The sequence below is a fragment of the Castor canadensis genome, chromosome 9 (assembly GCF_047511655.1).
Source record: "Castor canadensis chromosome 9, mCasCan1.hap1v2, whole genome shotgun sequence".
Lineage (NCBI taxonomy): Eukaryota > Metazoa > Chordata > Mammalia > Rodentia > Castoridae > Castor > Castor canadensis.
The window spans coordinates 38,853,692-38,876,143 of NC_133394.1; the positions used below are offsets into that span (position 1 = coordinate 38,853,692).

General features: G+C 36.4%; 1 protein-coding gene across 4 annotated transcripts in view; it reads left to right on the forward strand.

Moving 5' to 3' along the window:
• Nucleotides 1–22,452, forward strand: part of Tet2 (tet methylcytosine dioxygenase 2) — a 135,669-nt gene that overhangs the window by 43,606 nt on the left and 69,611 nt on the right. For 3 of the 4 annotated variants that reach the window (XM_074041475.1, XM_074041477.1, XM_020182771.2), the window contains exon 2: nucleotides 13,213–13,358. The gene's annotated coding sequence lies outside the window, so the exon portion shown is untranslated. Of the gene's footprint in view, nucleotides 1–10,717; nucleotides 10,863–13,212; nucleotides 13,359–22,452 lie in introns of those variants that run through there. The other variant, XM_074041476.1, reaches the window with a different exon arrangement.

Sequence of the window (22,452 nt, forward strand, 5' to 3'; positions counted from 1 at the left end):
GAAGGTTGAATTCAAGGTTTCCTATGAATTTGTCTTTATGCTTTCTTCAGTGTCTCTCAAAATGTGAAAATGTTAGTGGTCCTAAGATTTGGAATTGACTAACTCTTTACCCAACTTAAAAAAAAAAAGAAAATCTTAGCCATGTGGTAATATACATTGTAATCCCAGTACTTGGGTACCTGAGGCAGGAGGATACTGAGTTCAAGGTCATCCTGGACTACATAGTGAGACCCTTCTCAAAAAAAAAAAAGAAAGAAAGAAAAGAAAAAGGAGAATCTTTCAGCAAGGAAAAAGTATTTCTCAGAAGTGTTCCAGCAGATGACACATTTTTAGTAATGAAGTTGATATGGACAATTAACAGCTTTTTCTAAATTGGTTGTGTAATGATACTTTAGTCTTATTTCTATAAGCCAAACTTTAAATATCCCTTCAAGGACAGGATAGATGGATACATAGATAGATAGATCCATCTGGTCATACCTTAAGACTGTAAACCTTCTTCTTAAGAGGAAGTTTCATGTGTACATGGTAATACAAAGAAAAGAATGCCTATTCTTAATCTTGTTTTGGCAGGGGCAGGTGGAACTGGAGTTTGCACTCAGGGCTTTGTGCTTGCAAAGTAGGTATTCTACTGCTTGAGCCAGACCTCCAGTCCATTTTGCTCTGGTTATTTTGGAGATAGGATCTCACCGACTATTTGCACAGGCTGGCCTTAAATCATGATCTTCCCAATCTCAGCCTCCCTACTAGGATTACAGGTGTGAGCCCCCAGTGCCCAGCTGTCTTTAATCTTTAATGGCATAAAGTTGGCATTTACTGTGTGCTGTTCACTAACAGTGTATACAAAGAATAATGTGCTACAGTCATGTCGGATATATCCTAGGAATGTAAGGCTTGTTCACTATTTGAAAATCACATAATGTAGTCCGTCACGTCAAGAAGCCAAAAGGAAAAAGAAAAATCGCATGGTCATATCACTAGATGTAGAAAATGCATTTCACACACTCCTGTACCCCGCTTGGCAAATTAGGAATAGGGAGGAAGTTTCCTACCTCAATAAAGAACATATTCAGAAAACATGCCAGTGAGTGCCATCATGATGCTGAGAAACTCAAAGCTTTCCTGCTGAAATCAGGAGCAAGTAAAGGTTGTCTTCTCTCGCCACTTATTTTCAGCAACATACTAGATGTCCAACTAATGTAGTAAGACAAAGGAATACAGGCTAGGAAGAAAGAAGCAAAACCACGTTTGTTCACAAGTGAAGAATATGTAGGAAATCCAAAAGAATCTATAAGAAAAAAAAAAAAGAACACCAAAACACCTTGAACTAATAAGTGCTGATAGCAAAGTTGCAGGATATAAAGTTAATATTCAAAATTTAGCATTTTCCTATATCATAACAACAAATAAGTACAAATTTGAAATTAAAATTATATTATTATTTAGTTAGTTATTTTGACTATTCAAAACAGGTTCTTAATGTATAGCTCAGGCTGGCTTGTAACTCACTATGTAGCCCAAACTGGCTTCCAACTTGCAATCCTCCCGCCTCAACCTCCTACATGCTAAGATTACAGGCGTGTATCAGCACACTCAGGTCACGTTACCATTTACATATAAAATGTACCCCTCAAAATGAAATTTTTCTATAAATCTGACAATTTATACAGTGTATCAAGACGTCAGTTTTTATCAACTTGATCTATAAATCCAAATACAATCCCACTAAGTTGCAATCCCCAGTAATTTACTTGGAGCTATCAACAAAGAGAATTACTTTATATGGAGATGCTGGTAGAGTAGCTCAAGTGGTAGAGTGTCTGCCTGACAAGTGCAAGGCCCTGACTTCAACCACTAGTACTTCGAAAAAATTAAAAAATAAAGTTTATATGGAGAGACAAAATTCCCAGGGTAGGCAATTCAGTATTGAAGAAGAAAATTAACAGACTGACACTGCCCAATTACTATAAAGCAAGTAATAAAGACTGTGGTACTGGTAAGATAAGAGACAGTCAGTCAATGAAATAGAATACAGAGTGCAAATAGACCCACGTAAACCTAATCAACTCATCTTCCACAAAGGAGCAGAGGCAGCACAATGGAGCCAGACAGTCTCTTCAGTAACTGTGCTGGAAAAACTGAACAATATGTGCAAAAAGCAAAACAAACCCAAAAGCAAGCCAACTCAAAATGGATTATAGATCTAAATGTAAAATTTAGAAGTCTGAAACTTCCTAGAAGATAACATAGGAACAAGTCTAGATGACCTTGGATGTGACAGCAAATAATTTTATGACATAATTTTATGTCTGTAGAGACTCATCAGTTGTAAAAGTGTACCACTTTGGTAAGGAATACTGACTTTGGGGGGAGGATGTCGTGGGTCTGTGGAAACAGGACATACATGGGAAGTCTCTATACTTTCTGCTCAGCTTTACCATGAATCAAGAAGCAAAGTTTATTAGCATAAAAAATTAGACAATCTGGAAAAAACAAATTTATAGAAAATAATGGCCTCCTTAATTGTATGTATAACATTATTTACAATGATCAATTAACATCAGTCTTTCATTCGAAAGCAAGAAGGGATAAGGAACATACAGGACATAGTTAGTGGGCATAATTTAGTTACCTTCTTTCAAAGCCCATACTTCACAGTCAGATTCATCTGTCTCTAGATTCTTTACTTGTAGAGTGTTCAAACTGAAAATGTCTTGTTTGGTTTTATGTGAGGTTTTTCCTTATCCCTTCTCTTCATTTGAGAAATGAGAGCTTGTAATAGAAAGTTATTTGTAGACAGATGTTATACTTAGATGATTTATGTTTCCTCTGACCTGCTTTCTGATAATGTATGACCTCATTCACGGCAGTGGAGGCGACTTGTGTACCCTGACCTGGCATAAACCTAGAGTGTTAAGTCATTTTAGTGGCACTTGCTGGAGAGAAGATTGACATTCCACTGGAACAGTCCACAGTGAAATCCTGTAAAGCAGCTGCATTCCTAGTAATATGTGACTAAGTTTGTCTTCCATTAGGTTCTATGGTATTACTCATCTGTCCTGAGAGGAATGAGATTTTTCTCACGTGCAGAACATCTGGCTTTTGATGTCTACTGAGTTGAAATAACATGCATATACTACAGACTGTTCTTTTGTTTGCTTCCCTTCCTTTGCTGGTTTGTTCTTGTAGGTTACAATATTTATGCCTTTCTGGTCAGCCAACAATACATGGAGGGAAATACAAATTGTCACATGCTTGCTCTTCTCTGCTCTCCCGGTTTTATATATATGTAGACCTGTTCCGTAATTATTAAGTGCTCTGTTTCAAGTTAAATAGTTCTTTGTTTTCCTAGGGAATTAAATTATATTTATTTTGGAGCTTGTTTTGTTTTCTGCATTCTAGAATCTCATGACACTTAAAATATTTCTAAACTATGAAGATTTCCTCCCATTTATTTATTTATTTTCTGGCAGTATTGGAGTTTGAATGCAGGGCTTGGAGCTTGCTAGGCAGGCACTATACCCCTTGAGCCATACCTCCAACCCTTTTTTGCTTTGGTTATTTTGGAGACAGGGTGTTGTTTTGTGCCCAGGCTGGCCTGGACCATGATCCTTTTGTTTTATGCTTCCTGCAGTAGCTGGGATCATAGGTGTGCACACACCCACCTCTTTTCTGTTGAGATGGGGTGTCTCACAAACTTTTTGCTTAGGCTGGCCTACAGCCATGATGTTCCCAATCTCAGCTTTCTGAGTAGCTAGGATTATAGGCATGAGCTACCTGTACCCAGTTTCCATTTATTTATTTTTGTTGGTGAGATGGGGTTTGGACTCATGGTTTCACACTTGCAAAGCAGGCACTCTACAGCTTGAGACACACCTCCAGCCCATGATGGTGTTGGGGATGCTAGGCTTTGAACTCAAGACATAGGCTTGCTAGGCAGGTGCTTTCCCAGTAATTCAATTTCTCACACTTATTCCTCCATGTTAAAGTTACTTTCTTTAACCTCCTGTTCTGTAAAAACAAGTTTAAAGCTATAAAGCCTCTGATTCTGTAATTCATTGTTATGTGCAACTGTGTTTAGCCTAGAATATTTTAAAGTCCATGACAAGGTTTCCATTCCTCAGTTCCCATTTGTAAGCTATCATCTCAATGCTCTGACCATGTCTTTTGTTATTTTCATGTTGGTGTGGAGGGTAGTGGTTTGTACACCCCCTATTTATTTAAAATTAATATTCTTTGAGAAGATCTCTATCTTCTGGGAATTCCTTGATGATTTTTACTCATCAAGTGGTGAAAATGCAGGTCAAAGTGGTATGGCACAAACAGTACTTTTGTACTTTTGTACTTACCTGTGCTCTTCCATTTAGAAGAGCTGGTGGTAGACAGCCGACTCTTATTTTGGTTTCTACAACATAGAGATTGCTAGGTGACTCTAATCCCTCTCAACAAAGGACAATCAACAACAAATTTTTTCTGTCTTTAGATGTGGATATTGTACCTAGAAGATCTAACAAATAAAAAAATGATGAAAACATGTTTGAAAATGTATAGTTCTGTGATACCACAACCTATATCTGGAACAGTGCATCAATTGGGTTGCTTTTTTTTTAATGTGTGCTGTTATTTCTTGGTTCATAAGAAATCAATTTCTAAGTGATGATAGTTGTTTCCCTTTTCCAGTAAATTTTAATTCATGAAAATCCAGTTAATATGGTAACAATCATTACTTTTGTGAAAAATATGGTTTCTTTGTTATGTAAATATAATGATTTATATAAAGGAATATATAAATGATTTCTAAATCATTCATATGATTTTTTCAAACCCGGAATGTGACTGAATTTCTACTTTTTTTTCTTTCTTTTTTTTTGAGACTGGGTCTCACCATATCCTTATTTGGCCTCAAACTTGTGATCTTCCTGCCTCAGACTCCCATGTGCTGGTTACAGGCATATTACCATCATGCTTAGCTGATTTTACAGCTTACTAAATGAAGAAATATCTTTAGTATTTTCTTTACTTAAGGAGAAATATATTTAAATTTGGTTATCTTGGCTACTACTTCAAAGTTTAGCATCATATTTCCATTTTTACATAAGTTTAATAATACAAATTATTTTGTATAGTTTTCTTATATAATTTTGAAGATTTTTTTTTTAAATTTCATTTCAAAATTTTTCCACCAAATTTGCCTCATCCTGCTGCTCTCTAGCTATAGCCAAAGTGAATAGTTACATTTTTCCAACAAGTGATAGATTCAAAAAAGATTTTTAATAATTACTTAATGCCTTGTTTTATTCTTTATTTAATAATCTTCCAAACAACCAGAGCTGATATGCAGCAGGTGCACAAAAGGGTGGAGGTGCTGAAGTCACTGAAGTACTTCCAAGATAGCTGGTAATTCTGCTCCCTAAGCCACTCTGGCTTTCTCCCGTGACTTCCAGGACCTCTCCATAGTCCTCACCTAAAATAACACATGATCCGTAGATGGCCTCTAGGACCCTCCCCAGCAGTGTGGCCCATGCTTCAACTTGTCAGATGCTAAATATTTTGGCTATCCCTGGTGTATGGCAAGAGGGACATGATTTGTTTGTTTTAAGTTAATGTTTCCTAACATGCTTTTAACAGTACCTTGTGATAGAAGTATTTTTATTTCATGTTAATGCCACTTCCAGCTTCCAAAATACATAGTTTGTTTTAACAGTGCTGATTAATATAGCTCCAAAGTTTTCCTATGTATTTGAAAATCTTTTCATAAATTTTTTTTTCTTTTCCTTTTTATTAGACATAAGATTGATGAAATATTCTCATTTCATTTTTTGGAATAAATTCACTGTATTCTTAAAGTAATTGAAGTAATGCTATCTTTAAAAAAAAAGTAACAGAACAAATGTCACCAATTATATAGTATACTAGAAAACTTCATTTTCTTCAGAGTTTTCCACCTCAATAATTCATTAGAATTTTTCTAGTAGTTCTTTGATGTTATAAGGTTAGATGACTTACAGCAACCTTACTTGAAGATACTTTTGGGCTATGAATAATTTTTCTGGGGTCAGGTAGTGGGATTTGAATTCAGGGCCTCCACCTTGAGCCACTCCACCAGTCTTTTTTTGTGAAGGGATTTTTCCAGATAGAGTGTATTTGTCCAGGCTGACTTCAAACTGTGATTGGTGCCCAGGTGGGCTTTGAATAATTTATGGCATAATTAATGATTTAAAAATTCATTTTTTATTTCTCATTTATCTTGAAGAAATTGGGAGGTAGGGTTAATGTAAACCTAATAGTCTTCAAAAATAGGAAAATGAACTCCATTTTTTAATATCGAGATTAATGTTATAGATTTGAGGCAGTTTTTAAAAAGCACTTACAGAGTATTTATTGATCCTTAATCTGTGATTGTTATAAATGGTTGCAATTAGCATTTGTATTTAAATGAACTTTGGTAGTAGACTAATTACTCTTAAGAATCCGTTGCATAACTTTATAATATGAAATTGCCAAGTCTCAGGAAATAAAATAAAGACTATAAAAAATTTTTTCTTGATGTAAAATTTTATTTGGACTCAATAAAGTGCATTGAGTCAGTTATGGTCATATATTATTATTATTTTATTTTGACAGTGCTAGGAATTAAACTTAGGGCCTTGTGCTTGCTGGGTAAGTGCTCTACCACTTGAACCATGCCCCTAGTCCTTTTGCTTTTAGTTTTTTTCTCAGATAAGGTTTTGCACATTTGCCCAGGTCAGTGTTTGACCATAATCCCCCTATGTGTGTCGTGCTGGCGAGGTGGCTGAAGGTGAAGGCCCTGAGTTCAAGCCCCAGTACTGCAAAAAAAAAAAAAAAATATATATATATATATATATATATATATATATACATATATATATACGTATATATATGTATATATATACAATATATATACATATATATATACAATTCAACATTCTATAGACTTCTATAGACCTTAGTTTCCTTAAATATTTAGTTTAAGATCATGAAATTATGAAGGATTAAAGTCAGAATTAAAACCTGAGATTGATTTGTACTTTGGTATCCTTTCTACAGCCTATCTGCTTAGTTTGCTTATGAGTTGAGGGGATTTAGGAGAAAGGTCATTCTGCTGCAATTTGGCTCAAAACCTGTCTTCTAGTAGAATTACTGTCCTATAGTCAACCATATCAATACAGACCAATGTCCAAAGTTCTTTGTATGAAGAAAAAGGAAATGATAGACGAACCATCAAGGTTAATACAAGCATCCTCTCTTTATCCCTTTTAAACCCTCCCCTCTCCTCCACTGTGTGGAATTTCTAGAGGGAATCTCTAGAATGTTGATTTTGTTCCATATCCTTCATTGGCTTTTCATTTTCCAGTGGCCCAGTCTCTGACCAAAGAATTCAAGTATTAGCAAGTGTCATAAAAATAGTGACACTTGCTAATATCAAATGCGAGAATTTATATATGCTTTTTCTGCATGGTTTTTTATAAAGTATTTTTTTTCTAATGTGGGCATTCTATCTTGGTCTTAAAAACTCCTGTTGTATGCCTTTCCTCATAACTGTTTTGTTTCTGAAAAACATATAAGTTGATTTATAATCTAGACACAATGCCAACTGAACTTATATTTCTATCTCTTATATTCTTGTATTTCTTAAATACTCTCTTTATGCAAGGGAAATACTGTGCTAAGCAATTTATAACTGCTGGCTAATATTTCTGCTTTGCTTGGCAAATTTAGTTCTATAAAGACTGTACTAGAAACAACCCTGTATGGGGTATATTTGCTTTTATCTTACCATAATTTGTTCTGCAAATGCTTTCTAAATTCTTCAAGAGCTCTCACTTTGTGTATGTTAGGTGAAGCAAAGAGTAAGTACACACGAGGCCTTTCTTTAATATCCTCCCTTGAGATTTAACTAGTGATTTCTTTCAGTGTAATGATTTTTGAAGCATTAATAGGACAGCATCGATTGTTGCCAAGTTGCTGACATTCTGGGATAATACGGGATAATACTTCCCCTTTGGGAATATACAGTTGGGATTGGTCACTTGCAGAAAACGTGTGTGTGCGCGTGTGTGTGTGCGTGTGTGCGTGTGCGTGTGTGCGCGTGCGTGTGTGCGTGCGTGTGTGTGTGCGTGTGTGTGTGCGTGTGTGTGCGTGTGTGTGCGTGTGTGTGCGCGTGCGTGTGTGCTCGTGTGCGCGCGCGCGTGTGTGTGCGCGTGCGCGTGTGTGTGCGCGTGTGTGTGTGTGTGCGTGTGTGTATGTGTGCGTGCGTGTGTGTGTGTGCGTGTGTGTGTGTGTGTGTGTGTGTGTGTGTGGAGAACCATTTTGTGTACATACCCTGCTAAGGTCAGTGACCTGCTGTTCAATGAACTGAAGTCTAACCCCATTTAAATTTGGAAGAGAATCTCATCAAGCAGAGAAGCAGCAAAGGCAGCATTTCAACAGGAAGAGAACATCTATTGCCAGGAAACTTAGAAGAAGCAAAGAGGGTGCGCTAGTAGCACAAAAAGGAAAGGAAGGACCAGATCCAACATGAAAAACCTAGACCCGTGGTGGTGATGGAAGAATTTGATGATTCTTGATCAGTGATGGATCAGTCTATTTAAAAAGAATAAATTTGATGCCCAAAAGGAAGATTTGTATAGATATCTATATGCTTACATGTTGAGTGACTAGTTTTTAAAGATAAAAAAATTCTTCTTCTTTTTTTTTTTTTAAAGGAAAGTCTACTTTTGGGATTTGAAATAGAGAATGATTTACCTTTCACCAAGATGAAATGTTTTCTTCATTGAGTCTTCTACAAACCCATGGAGTCCCTGAAGCATGGTGGATCAGAACACAGACTCTAAAATATATGCTAAGATACACTTCTGATAGGATTTTGAAGATTAGATGACTTGGAATGCTTTCAGTAAATCAACCATTTTTGGACTGGAGGCATGGCTCCAGTGGTAGGGTGGATATAATGAAAAGGACAAACAATAACAAGTATTGATATGCTTGTGGAAAATTTGGAACCCTGATACATTGCTGTTGGAGATCTAAAATGGTACAGCCATATTGCAAGGTAGTTTAGTAACTCCTCAAAATGTTAAGGTAGAATTACCATATGACTCATGGAATTCCACTTCCAGGAGAACTGAAAACATATGTGCACACAAAAACTTAGTAAATGATGCATAACAATTGCAGCATTACTCAAGTAGCTAAAAGCTAGAAACAACCCAAGTGTCCACCTGTGGATGAATAGACAAATAAAATGTGGTACACAAACACATATATATACACACAATGATGGATTATTCATCTGTAAAAAGGAAAGAAATTTTGACCCATGTTTCAGTATGGATGCATCTTGAAGACATTATGCTAAGAAAAATAAGTAGGTCACAAAAGTACAAATATATGATTCCACTTATATGAGATATCCAGAATGGTCAAATTCACAGAAACAGAAAGTAGAATGGTAGTTTCCAAGAACTGGACAGGAAAGAAAGGAAAAAAGGGTGGGGAGGGGGAGTTATTGTTTAATGGGTGCAGAGTTTCACCCTGAGAAGATGAAAAAGTTCTAGAGATGCATGATTTTTTTTTTCATTTTTCTTTTATTATTCATATGTGCATACAAGGCTTGGTTCATTTCTCCCCCCTGCCCCCACCCCCTCCCTTACCACCCACTCCATCCCCTCCCGCTCCCCCCCAATACCCAGCAGAAACTATTTTGCCCTTATCTCTAATTTTGTTGTAGAGAGAGTATAAGCAATAATAGGAAGGAACAAGGGTTTTTGCTGGTTGAGATAAGGATAGCTATACAGGGCATTGACTCACATTGATTTCCTGTGCATGGGTGTTACCTTCTAGGTTAATTCTTTTTGATCTAACCTTTTCTCTAGTACCTGGTCCCCTTTTCCTATTGGCCTCAGTTGCTTTTAAGGTATCTGCTTTAGTTTCTCTGCATTAAGGGCAACAAATGCTAGCTAGTTTTTTAGGTGTCTTACCTATCCTCACCCCTCCCTTGTGTGCTCTCGCTTTTATCATGTGCTCATAGTCCAATCCCCTTGTTGTGTTTGCCCTTGATCTAATGTCCACATATGAGGGAGAACATACGATTTTTGGTCTTTTGGGCCAGGCTAACCTCACTCAGAATGATGTTCTCCAATTCCATCCATTTACCAGCTAATGATAACATTTCGTTCTTCTTCATGGCTGCATAAAATTCCATTGTGTATAGATACCACATTTTCTTAATCCATTCGTCAGTGCTGGGGCATCTTGGCTGTTTCCATAACTTGGCTATTGTGACTCCTATTCAACATAGTACTGGAATTCCTAGCCAGAGCAATTAGGCAAGAAGAAGGAATAAAAGGAATACAAATAGGTAAAGAAACTGTCAAAATATCCCTATTTGCAGACGACATGATCCTATACCTTAAAGACCCAAAAAACTCTACTCAGAAGCTTCTAGACATCATCAATAGCTATAGCAAGGTAGCAGGATATAAAATCAACATAGAAAAATCATTAGCATTTCTATACACTAACAATGAGCAAACGGAAAAAGAATGTATGAAAACAATTCCATTTACAATAGCCTCCAAAAAAATCAAATACCTAGGTGTAAACCTAACAAAAGATGTGAAAGACCTCTACAAGGAAAACTATACACTTCTGAAGAAAGAGATTGAGGAAGACTATAGAAAGTGGAGAGATCTCCCATGCTCATGGATTGGTAGAATCAACATAGTAAAAATGTCGATACTCCCCAAAGTAATCTACATGTTTAATGCAATTCCCATCAAAATTCCAATGAGATGCATGATTTTGATGACTGCTCAACCATATGAGTGTATTTAATCCATGTAAGTGCATATTTAAGTATGGTTAGAATTCAAATACTATTACACATATTTCACCACAACAAACACTTGTAAGTGAGTGTTCATATAGGCTTTATTTGTAGTAGGCAAAAAGTAGAAATAACACAAAAGTGCATCATTAATAGATTTAAAAATCTAGTGTATCTGTACAATGGATAATTACTCTGTCATAAAAAAATTGAGGTACTGATACATAATATAACACAGATGAACCTTGAAAACATTATGCCAAGTGAAAGAAACCAGGCACAAAAGCCAAATTTTGTATAATTTCATTTATATGGAATATGTAGGTAATCCATAGAGAGAGTAGGCTGATCAGTGGTCACCAAAGGCCATGGGAGGGTGAAGGAACTGACTCCTACTGGACACTGAGTGTATTTTGGGACTGATGAAAATGTTCTGGAATTAGTGGTGATGGGAGTGATGGCACAAGTGGGGTTTGAACTCGGGCCTATCACTGAGTCACTCCACCAGCCCTTTTTTGTGATTTTTTTTTTTTTTTTTTTTGAGATAGAGGCTCACAAAATATTTGCCTGGGCTGGCTTTGAACCATGATCCTCCTGATCTCTGCCTCCTGAGTGGCTAGAAGTACAGGAGTAAGCCACCATCACCTGGTGTGGCACAACTTTTGAATACACTAAAACTCAATGCATTGTGTAGTTTAAAAAGATGAATTTAATGGTATGTGAATTATATCTCAAAAAAAAAAAACCCTTGGCGATGGAAGCCTGGCTCAAGTGGTAGAGAGCCTGCCTAGCAAGCACAAGGCCCTGAGTTCAAACCCCAGTATTGAAAAAAAAACAACTTTAAATCCCTTTTTTTAATTTATTTTTATTATCATTTTGTTGTTGTGCTGGGGGTACATTGTAACATTTACAAAAGTTCTTACAATATATCATACTTGAATTCACCCCCTCCATCATTCTCCTTTATCTCCCCTCCCCCCATTTCTGGAATCATTTCAACAGGTCACATTTTTCCATTTTCATACACGAGAACATGTTTCCACCAGATTGACCTTTCTAAAACCCTTAAACCTTAACACAGGACTTTATGAAGAAACAGCACGTCTCTACCTGAGCTGACTATAGCTAGCCATATGACTTTGAGAAAATGAACACCTCCTTTCTTACCTTGTAAAATGTAGAGAATAATACCTACTTCACCAGATTTTTATGAGTGTTAGCCAAAGCAATATGTAGTACATCTAGCACAGTGTCTGGCATTTACTAAGAACCCAGTAAGTTTTCTAGAAACTTCTCAAAGAGGAGCTTCAGTAGCTTCTGGTTGTATTCTGGATACTACTATTTCAAGATATAACAACACTGTTTCCAGATAGTCAAGAAAAAGACCAAGTCTATTAGTCATTTTATTAAAACTCTTTAGATTCTGTTTCAAAGCTGTCTTTCCAAATTCCCCGCATGCTCCTTTAGAGAAACCCTTCGGTCAGAACGGACCTCCAGTTCGCTGTGCATGTTCTTGCACTTGTATCTTTGCCTGAAAGCCGATGATTCCTCACCATTGCCTCCCGCTGAATCTCACCCTGCCCTTAGTGCTCAGTGGAGTTGGTGCATTAAATTTTCCCCATTTTTTGCAGCACATAGTCATCTCTGCTTTTTGTAGCACCCAGGGTTTTCGCTGTATTTTTGATCCATGAAGTCTTAAGTTATGTTTCAAAAGTCTCTACCTTCTTGGGTGACCTTTTTCAAAGTATGCATCCAAAATCCTCAGAAAGCCTTTGAGCACAGGAACTACAAATGATAATGCTTGACCTTTTCCAGAGCACTTAGCACATTGCCTTGACATGGTATATATTGAATAAATATTTAGTATTTATGAGTTAAGTTAGTGCCATATCTCAACAAGTACAAGGGCTTAAACTAATGATTCCTAAGCCTAGCTTGAGAATCACCTGAGAAATGAGGTTTCACTTTAGCCAGCAAATCATAATGTCTGGGCGCAAGGTCTCAGCGTCACACCAGGTGATCGATACTCTTATCACTCAGGCTGAGAACCATCGAACTCAACAGATGAAGTTATATGAGCCAGTGGTTACCAAGCCTAATTGATTATTGCAACCAAAATGTAAGGACCAGAGAAGGTTTGGGCATTGCAAAGTGCTCTACTGTATTATTATTTGTGCATTTGAGAGTGTTATTGCTTTGAGAAAGATCTCTAACCCTAATTTTTTTGAACAGCTAACAGTGTAATGGACACATCCAGTTATAGGCATCTGGAACCTTTTAAGTTCTACATAGTACCTTTACTAACAGATTATATGCCTTCATCCCTTTTACAAACTTAAACATTTTTAAACTGTTTTTTCTAGGCTGGCAACCATTCAGCAGCACTCCCTCCCAAGATTATCTATGTTCTCTTGCTCCTGTTGACACACCATGCTTGAAAGCAGGAGATGGGCACGTCAGTAGCCAACAGGACATGATCCAGGAGGAGCAGTGAGGGACAAAGCTGCTGGTAAGACAATGGGTACCATTGATGCTCATTTTGTAAATAGAAGTTTATTCCAGTTTAATGGTTGATTTGCTTTCCAACATCAACTCTGAGTCACTCTCAAATACCTATATTATCCATGCTTAGAACACAAGGATTAGATTTTAAGATAAATGAATCCTCTAAAGTTGTGTGCTGACTTTTATATGTATCTATGTTTTTCTGGATTAAAGGAGGGTTTTCAGCTGGACACAGTGACTTGCATCTGTAGTCCTAGCTACTTGAGAGACTGAGATGGGGAGGCTCACTGTTTGAGGCCAGCTGGGCAAAAAAAGTTCTCAAGACCCCAACTCATCCAATAGCTGGGTGTGGAGGAACGTATGTGTCATCCCAGTTGCATGGAGGCTGAGACCAGAAGGTCTGTGGTTCCCAGCCAGCCCAGGCAAAAGAATTCCCAAGACCCAATCTTAATGGAAAAAGCTGGGTATGGTGGACACGCCTGTCATCCCAGCTACAGCAGGAAGCGTAAAGTAAAATGATCCAGGCTGGCCTGGCCTGGGCAAAAAATGAGACCCTATCTCAAAAATAACCACAGCACAAAAGGCTAGAGGTGTTATGCCTGCCTAGCAACTCAAAGCCCCAGGTTCAAACCCTAGTATGATCAAAAAAGAAAGAAAGAAAGAAGGGAGAGTTTTTATTAGATTTTTGATGTCTGTGAATTTTTTTAAAAAGTAAGAAATATTCTGTCGCTGTGTGTCATAGTATTTCTCTCTTCTATATTTTACTCACTTGTTGGACTGATATGTAAGCACCTACTAGTCCTAGGCAGCCAGGTTTCATGATAATTTAGCATCAGAGAACTAAGGTGTGGAATGTCAGATTTCAGGACAGCCTATGTGATTTCTTCATATAAGTGTCTGAAAATGCGTAGTACAGGCAGTGAGAGGGGGAACACCAAATACTTTTTCACTGTCATCTTAAAATTGATTTTAATAAAGATCCTTTTGCTCTGAGTGCCATAGAACTGCAAATAACCATTCCAAACTAAGCATTCTTTGTCAGACTATTTTCACTTATTCATGAAAGAAGCGGGGAACTAATGTACTTTTATTCCCAAAATACTTAAAATGAAGACAAGAATGAATTCTTCTGTATATATCCTTGCCTGTACTTTAAGCCAGTTAAAATAAGAGGGACATTGAAGGACAGAAACTGAAGGTTAGGTAGAGAAAAGGAAGCATTAGGTATTTTTTTGCCTTCTGTAACTCTTAGCAGGTAATTCAGCTTCACTGAACCTTGGTTATGCTTTCAGCATATCAGGTCTTCTAAAGGCTGTGTAGTTATAATCTCTGCCCTCATTTCCAGCACTTGAGAATATAAGTACTCACTCTGCCGCTTGATACTTCTTAGAGGCTGACCTGGTGCTGAGAAATCCTTTCCAGTGTGTCCTCAGTTAAACTCCCATGATTCCTGGATGTTGCATTTTCACAGGGCAAGTGCCCTTGCCTAGATTACTCTCTGCTCTGGGAATTTTAAGTCATTGTGAGGGAAAGAGAACTCAGCACAGTAGTAACTCTCAGAATGAAAATTTTCCCCTTGCATGTTAATATTTATAGAGTATTCATTGTTACTGAAAATAGACTTCCTCTTTCCCCTCTCATGCTGGAAAATCTTAGGTAATTATGAATACAGCATTCTTTACTTTTCCCCTCCTCCTTTAATGATTGCTTTACTTCACAATGTGGGTGAGTACTGTGGCTACTCATTTGTTCTTGTTCTTTACTGGAGAACTGAGAACATATTTGTAATAAGGCATTATTATTTCTTTAGTGAAATCATAGCATTAGTCAGAAGATTTTCTCTTCTTGGAGGTGAAGGGTGGGTAAGGAAGGAAGTATAAAAGTTTATGAAAAAGTGTAAGATAAATAACTAATAAGAAATTAAAATATTGACTGCTTGGGAAAAAGGTTTATAAGTAGCTTTCTGAGCAGTTCTTTCCCTTCACACTGCCTTCAAAACCTTACTTTACATTTAGTTTTTACAGTTTGGTTAGCTCAGCCTAGGAATTATTTTCAGTAGTAAATAAGTATAGTGCTTATTTTTAGTATGTTTATTAGGAGAGGGTTCTTGGAGAAATTATTTAGCTCCTTTAAGCCTTGCTTTAATTGACAATAAGTGAAGTAAATAATAATAATAATAATGGATTGTTTTATGGGTAATATGTATGACCTATTGTAAGTTCTCAAATTGTAAGCTCTCAATTTTATGCTAGCACTTATTATTATTATTAATATTTATCATCCTTCTTAACGTTTATTTTAGTTTTTTTTTTCTTACTTTTTGAAGTGCCAGGAATGGAGACCAGTGCTTTGTGCATGCTAGATAAGTGCTCAACCACTGAGCTGCATCATGAGCAATCTTTCTGTTTTTAAAATGTGAATCCATTGGAATGTATTTCTTGTGCACATATCAAATACTAGAGAATTTTCTAGCAAAGAGACAAAATCTCTGTTCTTTTTGAACTTTGAATCTGCAGTGGGAGATAAACAAAAATAAGAGTAAAAATTTAAAAGTAAGTAGGGCTGGGGGCTCAAGTGGTAGAGCACTTGTCTAGCATGCAAGAAGCTGCAGGTTCAACTCCTAGTACTGAAAAAAAAAAAAGGGCTCTGAATTGTAGCCTGAGCAACATGACAAGACTCCATCTCTTTAAAACAGATACATAAATTATATCTGATAAAAAGAAATTGGGTGTCATGGTGAAGTAATAATAAAGATATAATAGAGAAGTCTTCACAAGAAGATTGTTTTGAGTAAAAACACGATAAAGGTAAAGAAAGAAAACATAAACTTATACAAGAGAAAATATTCCAGGTAATGGAAAAAAAAACATGAAAAACTATTCAAAGAGAATCAGCATTGTATACAACTTAGTCATGTACCATCAGTAAATATTTACACATATCCACAAGTAAGGGATAATGGATTAGAACGTTAACGTTCAAGGAGTGGCAAGGTCCATTTGGACTGTAACAGTTAGAGGAGGCTTTGCAAGGGACTGTGGCAGGGCAGAGCATGGATCTGAAGAATTTGGATAGATAACAAGGAAGGGCATCCCAGTGGAGAGAAATGGAGGGAAGCAGTACAAGATGGAGGTCAGGGACAGGGAGGCAACCTTGTATAGAGTTTATGCTGGCAAGTAGTGAAAGAAAAGATGGAAAATCAAAGTAAGGCTGGAATTTTATAAACCCTAAGGATCAAACTAGAGATTATTGTATGCTATCCTTCAAGTATTTTGTCTTGAAACAGAAGTGAAGCAAGTTGAGTAGCAAGCACATCTTTATATCTTTAGTAATATTGTTTTTGACAAATTTTAAAAAGTAGGGAAGAGGAGGTATTAGAGTGATTCATAAGTGAGATTGAGAACATGGATTATGATAAGAAAGTTAATGAAAAGAAAAGATAGATTAGATATATTTAAAAAAAATCAGGAGTACTTAATTTGTTAATTCCATATAGAAGATGGAGAGGAATCAAAGATTTCTCTTAAAAGTTTTAAAATAACCAATCAAGTTTTGTGCTTAAAGGAATTAGGACATTGTAGTGAGTTTGAATCCAAAGTGAGTGAGGTAAAACAATTCAATGTAGACATCCTAAAGATAAAGTTCATATAATGTTTGACGTGCAAGTTGAATTAATTTTCTAGGCTCCACTTTTACCATGCATTAAAATTCAGGTAAATACTAACATAGTATATATGTATCCAAACCTTGCATTTTCATTCCAAGTTGGAGTAACAGAATCAAAGCAATACATATTTGAGAATATTAGATATCCCTTGGTCACACTGGACAGTTTATAAAAGGAATAAAGGATACCTGGAGATGTCACATGATTTCTCCAACTTCATGTCACTTGCTATTATAGAACATGGTCCAGCCGGGGTCTCCATGTTGAGAATTTTCCTTTTACTCTCCATGCTAGCTGTTTTCTTTTTTTTTCTTTTGCTCCATGCTACCTATAGGAAAGTGTTAAAAGAGTTGTATTTTGCCATTAGCATTGTCTTGTCATTAGCATTTTCTTGTAGTCTTTTTTTTTCCAGTTGCCATAGACATTTTTTATTCTTTCTTGTGGAACATATATAACTTGTTTAGAAGCTCTCTCTTTTAATTAAATTAACCATTTTTCTCCCAACTTCATTGTTGAAGTTTCCTGATTTAAAATAAGTCTTTCTACTTCCAATAGTTTGAGAAGAAATAATTATTTGTTATGTTGTGGTCCTTTTCTGCTTGTCTTTCAGGGGGAAAAATACTTTTTATTAGCTGAAAAACCAATGGCCTACAGCAAACTGATTCACACTATGTTCTCCTGGTATTCTTGATGTACTGCTGATTACTCTTCAGTTTTAAAACACCACTTAGACTTTAAAATTAAAACTTTAGTGCTCTTTCCTTACAGACCATTCTTATGTACTAGAGTCTGTGGTCATTGTTCTAACAAGCTTAACCAACTTATCCTTTGACTCATAAGATTTTTGTTTTTCCTGAGACAAGGTCTTATTATGTTGCCTAAGCTAGCCTCAAACTCAGGGACTCAAGTGGTCCTCCTGCCTCAACCTCCTGAGTAACTAGGCTACAGACACACACCAGAACATCTGGTTGTCACAAGATTTTAAGACAGAAATACTCTATGGCTCATTTAATGCAGTTCCCCTCCAACTGGTACTTTGAATTATTTTTGTTGTTTTTTTCTTTTTAATAAAATGTAATCATTTCATTTAGTGAGTGAGCAGATGTATATTTAAAAGAAAAAATTCTGTTTATACTAGCTTCATAATTATTTCTTTACTCTCTCCATAACTTATGCCACAGTATGATGCAAATCATGGCTGAAATATGTCAAATCAAATCCCCTGTCATATATGGTGCCTTTGTGTGTATGTTAACACCCGGATTGATCTCTGTAGTCTGTGTTTCTCATGGGACTGGTTAGAGGAGACCATTGGCGTTCTCATGGGTTCAGCTGAGAACTCTGGCAAACCCTAAATTCACAAATAGCTCTAGCAGTTTTTTGCATTATTAAGTATCCACATATGACATGTCCTTTGAGTTTAGAACAAGTAAGCCATGCTAAAATAGACTTTACCCTATGAAAGTCATTTTTACCATTTTGTGTTTCAGTTTCTGCATCAAAATGTAAAGTGTCAGCTGCTACTATTGATCTCATAGGATATTTTAAGCAGAAGTGAGAGTCTTTGTGAAAACACTTTGTGTTCTAAAAGAAAGTAGTAATGCAAATAAAGTCTCTAGAAATGTTTACTCAGCATTACAGATGTTAATCTGGTCAAATATTTTTCTCAAAATATGATGTTAGTGTGAGTTATCTTAGCTTTTTTAATGTTATGAAGATCAAGGGATCAGTAATGGTTTTCTAGGCTAATTCATGATCAGATAAAATGTGTTTGTGTCCAACACTTTTGTAATTTTCAACCAAAGATATGTATGGTTCTTAAATTTCAGTGATCATTTTGTCAAGACTTTCTTTAAAAAACTTGATATTTTCCCTTGGCATTTACCCAAATAAGTTAAAATTTTACATCTACATAAAAACCTGCGCACAGATGTTTATAACAGCTTTGTTCATAACTGCCCAAATTTAGAAGCCACCAAGATGTCTCTCAGTAGGTAAATGGATAAATCAGCTGGTATAGTCATAAAATTTTTTGATTAAAGAACAAAATCTCTAGTGATATAGCTCAATGGTAGAGTGCTTGCCTAGCATGTACAAGAACCTGGATTCAGTCCCCAGCACTGTGAAAACTAAAATGAAAAATAAACAAACCCTGGCCATTTTTTCGAGATCTTGAATCCCCCTCCACACTCACACCTGTGCTCACCACATGCACACACACAACAGCGACAACACCCTTCCTTAAATTCTTTCTGGTAACTTGCTTCCTCCATCATTGAGAACATTGAACTTCTTGGGTAAGATCTTCTACTAGTTTCTTGTTCACTCTTATCTGCAAATCCAGCTTAGACAAATCTCTAACCAGTCCTTCTACTTTTCAAAATCACTTCCTCCACAAACTAATTTGCAATTGTTACCCCTGCTTCTACTCATTTTTTTCTCTTATGATCAATTTATTTTATTTTAATTTTTGCTGTACTAGGGTTTCAACCCAGGGCACACACGTTGAGCCACTCCGCTAGCCCTTTTGGTGTGTGTATGATGGGTTTTTTTCAAGATAGGGTCTTGAGAAGTATTTGCCCGGGCTGGTTTGGAACCATGATCCTCCTGATCTCTGCCTCCTGAATAGCTACAATTATAGTCATGAACCACCAGCACCTGGCTCTTATGATCAATATAAAGTGCCCCCTCATGGTTATTCTTCATTGTGATTCTGACCATGTACACCTGCTTTTAACACACACCCTTTGATGAATACCCACTGTCAAACTTTGTTAAAGTAGTAGAAGCTTCCTGGAAGTGGAATGTATCTGGTCAGCACAGAGACTATGAGATGTGGGAATTCTTACTCCTACTTAATAATGTCTCTGAATAGTTGTATGCGTTCTAAAGAACTCGGTTCTGAAAACCACTGGTGTACAGAAGAAAAATTAAACTCTGATATGGCAACTGGTTGCTCTTCAATCTCATTATTACGTTGACCCTCAGATTCCTAAGGCTTTCATGGATTGGGTCTTGACCATGACATTTCACACATTCAAGCCTTTGTACTTGCTGTTCCCTTCCCAATGAGCTGCCCTTTTTCCTGAATGACCCAGCTGAGGTTGCTCATCAGGGGAGCCTCATATCTGTGGCTCTGTTTTTCCTTACACTTCATACTCACTGTAATGATTTGTGCCTGTCTGCCCTGCAAACACTGAAATCCCTTGGACAAGAGCTATTTCTCTGGTTTTATTTCTTCTTGTTCCTAATACCTTCAACAGTGTCTGCTTACATAGTAGGCACTCAGGTACATTCAATTAAAGGAACAAGTTTACTTTATGACCGTTTTAGACCTTTTATTTCTCTTTGCCCCCACTAGTCCCTTCTTAAGATGGACACAACACCTCCCCATTGCTGGAGAGGTTGTGAGGGTTGGATTATCAGAACTTAAAGTGTCAAAATGGAATAATCACATATGTAAATTTACATTATTTTAGAGGTTGAATCTCACAGGTACCTAAATGTAACCAACTCTTGTGGAATCTTTGATACTTTTAATTTTCTTCCTAAAATATCCTGTCAAAAGTTAATTTGTTACAACTGAGATTTATGTGGTTTGGACTGTTTTGGGAGACATTAGGAATGCTGATTCCAATGGTATTGATTAATATAAATGTTTCACTAGAGGAAAAGAAATTTGAGAATTTTGGGGATGATATTTAACGTCTATAGCATGATCCCTTCCCCCTTGCAGTGCTGGGGACCAGACTTAACACCTAAAAAGTGCTCTGCCACTGAGCTATATCCTCAACCCTTGAGGTGAAAATTTTTGATAAATATACTGAGACATAAATACATGAATTTGAAAATTACCAAATATTTGGGTAATGGTAGATGTCTTTATCCAGCAGTTTTTATGTTTTGCTAGTTTTCGTTCTTACAGAGGAGGAATTTCATTAAATATATTTCAGTAGCTCTTATGGGAGGCCATGTGCTTTGGCTGTGCTAGGGCTTTGTGGCTGGACATGAGGACATAGCCAGGAATGGATGCATGCTCACAGGGGTCTTCAAAGAACATCGTAAGAAAAACCTCTGAGCTCTAGGTTCACTACACAGATATCATAGCAATTAGTAACATCCATAGTTATAGTACATGGTGAATATATTTACTGCATCAAAAGAACAATTTTAATAATTAGGGTATTTAAGTGTATTTGATTTTTAAAGTGCATAGCTTTTTGTCATATATTAAAAGCAAAAACCAGACAGTCTTTAAAAGTTTTTCCCCCTTATTTGATTTCAGGTTTTTTTTTTTTTTTTTTTGGTTTGCTTAATTTATATTTTAGTTGTCCTTTTCTGTTTTTTTTAAAGTTTTGCCTTTTTAAAGTAAGTTGCTTTTTTACACATTTGAAAAATTAAACTTACTATATTGTTTATTGATAAACTTTCCTAGAGTAGTCAGGTGGAAAAGCATATCTGAGTTCCTCACTCATAGTGAATATTTAGTAAATATTTTTCGATTGAGTGAAAGGGCTATTGTCCTATAGGAAGGAAAACAGTATAAAATTTTTTTATAACTTAGTTTAGTTTTTATTAACTGTATATTAAGTATTTCTCTTCATTAACCTAGGTCATAAACTAGAATCTATCTGTCATAAAATGTCTACTTAAAATCTTTACTGGCGCCAGTTAAAGAAACAGAAGGGAGAGAAGCAGGGGCCAGGAACTAAGGGCAATACGATATTTCCTTAATTTGTGAAAATGTATTTGCAAAATTGCTATTATTATCGTCTGGAAGAAAAAAACACATGTTAAAGTTTCAAGAAGATGATCTTTCCCTTCCCATCCCATGCAGAACCTTCTTTACTGCCCTCCTGAGGACTAGTTGAGCACATGACTGATTTCTTCTAATAGTGTGGGAACTTGCTGATGTGGTGCGGTTTTAGAAAGTTCTAGTTGCTGAGTGCAATGTGCAGCTCAGATCTGCCATCTCAGTCTTTTGCACTTTATTAAAGAATGTTGGATCCAATTTTTAACTTATAGTCTCTTAAATATTAATGTTTGGTATTTGGTATTGTAAACATGATCATTTTCTCATAGGATCCCTTTGTTTCTCAAGAGGGACACTGTATATCTATTTCTTTTTTTCCAAATTGCACTTTTTTGTTGTTGTTGTTTGGTTGGTTTTTATTTTTTTTTTTTTGGCAGTACTGGAGTTTGAACTTAGGGCCTCACACTTGCTAGGCATGTACTCTACCATTTGAGCCACTCCGACAGCCCTTTTATTTGTTGGGTATTTTTGAGATAGGCTCTCATTTTCATTTCATCTGTGCTGGCCTGAAACTGAGATTTTCCTGATCCCTGCCTCTTAAGTAGCTAGGATTACAGGTGTGAGCCACCAGTGACTGGATCGCACTTGGTTTTTGACAGCAAGACCATATTGTTAAAT